General features: G+C 52.0%; 1 protein-coding gene across 3 annotated transcripts in view; it reads left to right on the top strand.

Annotated features, from left to right (window-relative positions):
- LOC130290891 (zinc finger protein 184-like) overlaps positions 1-5,000 on the top strand; it is a 67,618-nt gene that overhangs the window by 33,187 nt on the left and 29,431 nt on the right. Inside the window, exon 1 of one of the 3 annotated variants that reach the window (XM_056539079.1) lies at positions 1,900-2,283. The exons of the other annotated variants lie outside the window; for them this stretch is intronic. The gene's annotated coding sequence lies outside the window, so the exon portion shown is untranslated. Of the gene's footprint in view, positions 1-1,899; positions 2,284-5,000 lie in introns of those variants that run through there. 3 annotated transcript variants of the gene reach the window in all.

The following is a 5,000-nucleotide window of genomic DNA, read 5'->3' as shown; positions in this document are numbered from 1 at the left end:
GGGATATGAGGTCGGGATATGAGGACGGTATATGAGGTCGGGGTATGAGGATGGGATATGAGGACAGGATATGAGGATGGGATGTGAGGTCGGGATATGAGGATGGGATATGAGGACAGGATATGAGGATGGGATGTGAGGTCGGGATATGAGGACGGGATATAAGGTCGGGATATGAGGATGGGATATGAGGTCGGGATATGAGGACGGGATATGAGGTCGGGATATGAGAATGGGATATGAGGACGGGATATGAGGAGGGGATATGAGGACAGCATATGAGGACAGGATATGAGGTCGGGATATGAGAATGGGATATGAGGACGGGATATGAGGACAGCATATGAGGACGGGATATGAGGTCGGGATATGAGGACGGGATATGAGGACGGGATATGAGGACAGGATATGAGGACAGCATATGAGGACAGGATATGAGGTCGGGATATGAGGATGGGATATGAGGACAGGATATGAGGACAGGATATGAGGACAGGATATGAGGACAGGATATGAGGACAGGATATGAGGACAGGATATGAGGTCGGGATATGAGGATGGGATATGAGGACAGGATATGAGGACGAGATATGAGGACGGGATATGAGGACAGGATATGAGGTCGGGATATGAGGACGGGATATGAGGACAGGATATGAGGTCGGGATATGAGGACGGGATATGAGGACAGGATATGAGGTCGGGATATGAGGACGGGATATGAGGACAGGATATGAGGTCGGGATATGAGGATAAGATATGAGGACGGGAAATGAGGACGGGATATGAGGTCGGGTTTATCTAAAAAAAGATAAAGCTGTACATACCTTCCTTTGCTCCCCCGGTGCCTCCTGTAACCCACTCCAGTCTCTGCCGCGATCCTCTTCCTGGTTGCTGGTGGTCGGTGAGTCATACTGTGCTCAGCCAATCACCGGCTGCAGTGAAGTCCCGACTCGGCCAGCGATAGGCTGAGCGGCAGTGTGAGAACGCTTCAAGACACACAATTCTGCACTACATCGGCACCTGCTGCCGGGGCCGAAAACGTCACACTGCCGCTCAGCCTATCGCCGGCCGAGTTGGGACTTCACTGCGGCTGGTGATTGGCTGAGCACAGTATGATTCACCGACCACCGGCAACCAGGAAGAGGATCACGGCGGAGACCAGAGTCGGTTACCGGAGGTCCCGGGGGAGCGGAGGAAGGTATGTACATCTTTATATTTTTTACTGCCGGCTGTATGGGGGACAATTTTTATATTCTTGAGTTCTCCTTTAAGGCAATGTTACCCAACCAATGTGCCTCCAGCTGTTTCAAAACAGGGCTGTCCAGGCATGCTGAGAGGTGTAGTTTTGCAAGAGATGGAGGCACACTGGTTAGGAAACACTAGACCAGCGGTCTTCAAACTGTGGCCCTCCAGATGTTGCAAAACTACAACTCCCAGCATGCCAACGGCTGTCCGGGCATGCTGGGAATTGTAGTTTTGCAACATCTGGAGGGCCACAGTTTGAAGACCACTGCACTAGACTAATGATATTACTGGGAAAGCCCCATCTGGAAACAACGTGACGTCACGTCTCAGCCCACAATCCTTTGTTCCCGTTCAGTTCCAGTAAAAGTCCGCTCTACAACATCTGGAATACGAATGGGCGGGGCTAAGTATCTTAATAAGCCGCGTCACGTGCCAAAACTCCGCCCACGCCGGCAATCAAAACACCACACTCCCCCTTTTCACACGTCAATCATTCAATCAACACCGGTAGCCCCGCCTTCGCTCATTGTGACGTCTTTCTATCTAACTCGTTGATTGGTTGGCTACATTCATCCCCAGGCTAGCAATTTCGAGTGCGCTTTCTTTCACGAGTCTAGTTTGGCACTGACATGGATCCGCCCCGTGAATCCTATTCGCTACTCCATCTGTCGCTCGTGTCGTATCTTCACGCTCATTGGATGCTTTCTTTAATTCCCGCTTCCGTTTCCGGTCTGGAGTCCCCCCCCCCTTTTGCAACAACAATACAGGCTTGATCGCAGGAGGCAGCAGGGCTGTCCCAGAGACGTGAGCAACAATGAATGCTGCTCCCCGGCGCGTAGTTCTTATACGGGGTGACCTGTAACTTCTCCCCGGCTTGTAGTATAGGAGTGTGCGGTATAGGGATATAGGACATATACAGAAGAGGCACTTCTATGTGTCACCTGAGCAGTGATGACAGCGTGCAGCCATAGACACTGACACCACCGACCTGATACCTGCCCCCGTGTGGTCTATAGAGGAGAGTGCAGCCAGCAGGTGAGATCTGGGGGGATCAGTTAACCCTTTGGTGGCTGTGCTTGTCTGGTGTCTTGGGATCTGTGCAGTTTTACATGTTCTTGCATATGTCATACAATGTGTCTCCAGTCATTGAATTCATTGCAACGTGTGCAAACTTGCCAAAACTTTAAAGTGTACCCGTCAGATCCAACAAAATATATATATTTTTTTAATATATCACTCAGTACCTAATCCTGACCATGTACATCTAATTTTTATGTGTCTAGCATCTTTATATTTTTTTTTATTACACTTTTAATTTAGCTCACTAGTCTGAATTCCTCTAAGGGAGGGGGCGTGGCCTCACTGTGCAGGTCTCCGCCCCCTCCCTCAGTATGCTGTCTGCTCACATCTCTCCTAGCATTAGCAAAACTACAACTCCCAGCTTGTCCTCACTGACAGTAGCCGGACACAAGCTGACAGTGGGAGGATTTTTCCTCCAGCTCTGAGCCCTGCGCTCACAGCTGTCAATCAAGAAAGTGTCCATGACATAGGTGATGATGCATGGACACAGCAGGACTAGTATATTTCCAAGTAGGCAGGGGGGGAGCAGTTGTTTGACTGGATTTTTCTGTATGAAATCATGTTACCCACCAGCGCTGTTCTGCTCCCCCCCAATCATGTTACCCACCAGCGCTGTTCTGCTCCCCCCCAATCATGTTACCCACCAGCGCTGTTCTGCTCCCCCCCAAATCATGTTACCCACCAGCGCTGTTCTGCTCCCCCCCAAATCATGTTACCCACCAGTGCTGTTCTGCTCCCCCCCAAATCATGTTACCCGCCAGTGCTGTTCTGCTCCCCCCCAATCATGTTACCCGCCAGCGCTGTTCTGCTCCCCCCAATCATGTTACCCACCAGCGCTGTTCTGCTCCCCCCCCAATCATGTTACCCACCAGCGCTGTTCTGCTCCCCCCCCAATCATGTTACCCACCAGCGCTGTTCTGCTCCCCCCCCAATCATGTTACCCACCAGCGCTGTTCTGCTCCCCCCCAATCATGTTACCCACCAGCGCTGTTCTGCTCCCCCCCCAAATCATGTTACCCACCAGCGCTGTTCTGCTCCCCCCCCAATCATGTTACCCACCAGTGCTGTTCTGCTCCCCCCCCAAATCATGTTACCCACCAGCGCTGTTCTGCTCCCCCCAATCATGTTACCCACCAGCGCTGTTCTGCTCCCCCCAATCATGTTACCCACCAGTGCTGTTCTGCTCCCCCCCCAAATCATGTTACCCACCAGCGCTGTTCTGCTCCCCCCAATCATGTTACCCACCAGCGCTGTTCTGCTCCCCCCAATCATGTTACCCGCCAGCGCTGTTCTGCTCCCCCCAATCATGTTACCCACCAGCGATGTTCTGCTCCCCCCCCAATCATGTTACCCGCCAGCGCTGTTCTGCTCCCCCCCCCCAAATAAATAAATAATCAGCCCTGCGGAGCACTACTCGCATATGTCACCCGCAATCACTGCCCTCCTCCTCTTTGTTGCGGGCCGCCGGCGCTGGAACTCAATACTGTACACCAGTGGTCTCCAACCTGCGGAACTCCAGATGTTGCAAAACTATAACTCCCAGCATGCCTGGACAGCCAGCCGGCATCTTACATGACAGTGGGCTCAGCCTATCACTGACTGGGGCGGGACATCGCTGCGGCCGGTGATAGGCTGACGGCTGTCCGATGTTCCAGTCCCCAGTGTGTGGCCGACGTAGGTAAGTTAAAGTTTATTTTCTTTATCTTTTGCAGCCCGGGCATAGGGATACAGCGTACAGCAGTGGTCTCCAACCTGCGGACCTCCAGCTGTTGCAAAACTACAACTCCTAGCATGCCCGGACAGCCGTTGGCTGTCCGGGCATGCTGGGAGTTGTAGTTTTGCAACATCTGGAGGTCCGCAGGTTGGAGACCACTGGTGTACAGTATAGAGTTCCAGCGCCAGCGGCCCCCAACAAAGAGGAGTAGGGCAGTGCTTGCGGGGGACATATGTGAGTGAGTAGTACCCCGCTGGGCTGATAATTGGGGGGGAGCAGAACAGCGCTGGCGGGTTACATGATTTGGGGGGGGAGGGGGGAGCAGAACAGTGCTCGCGGGTCACATGATTTGGGGGGGGGTGAAAGAAATACCGTGTAACCACCATAAGTTACAATAATACCGTGATACACATTTTTGGTCATACCGCCCAGCTCTAGAAGCAGTTATATGTATTGTTACACAAGGGGAGATGATGTGTGATGGGTCAGACATGACTCATAACCCGTGATAGATGAGACACCAAAAGCCGGGATACATTCATGAAATCTATGAATAATTCCCCCTAACCACAGAATATGATATGTAAAACAAAGTAGAAGGAAAGACTCGGCAACTCACCACTGCTGTAAAACGCGTGGACTTTATTCCATATAGTGGATCATGACACAGACCATCTCGGGGTACCCTCCTGCACCCCCCTTCACCGGGATGGTCTGTGTCATGATCCGCTATATGGAATAAAGTCCACGCGTTTTATAGCAGTGGTGAGTTGCCGAGTCTTTCCTTCTACTTTGTTTTACTTACCGCACACAACGCATTACTCAGAGCACCGCCTGGCTGGCTAGCGGGGATCCGGAGCACCTGTCTTCTCCTCTGGCCCGTTGCTGCACCTCTTGGGGTACTAGTAGTGCCGGAAGAATGGAACTCTCCTACATTGTATTGTACAGAATACGATAT

The sequence above is a fragment of the Hyla sarda genome, chromosome 9 (assembly GCF_029499605.1).
Source record: "Hyla sarda isolate aHylSar1 chromosome 9, aHylSar1.hap1, whole genome shotgun sequence".
NCBI classification, from domain to species: domain Eukaryota; kingdom Metazoa; phylum Chordata; class Amphibia; order Anura; family Hylidae; genus Hyla; species Hyla sarda.
The sequence above is the reverse complement of the archived record's forward strand: the minus strand, read 5'-3'. Positions and strand labels throughout refer to the sequence as shown.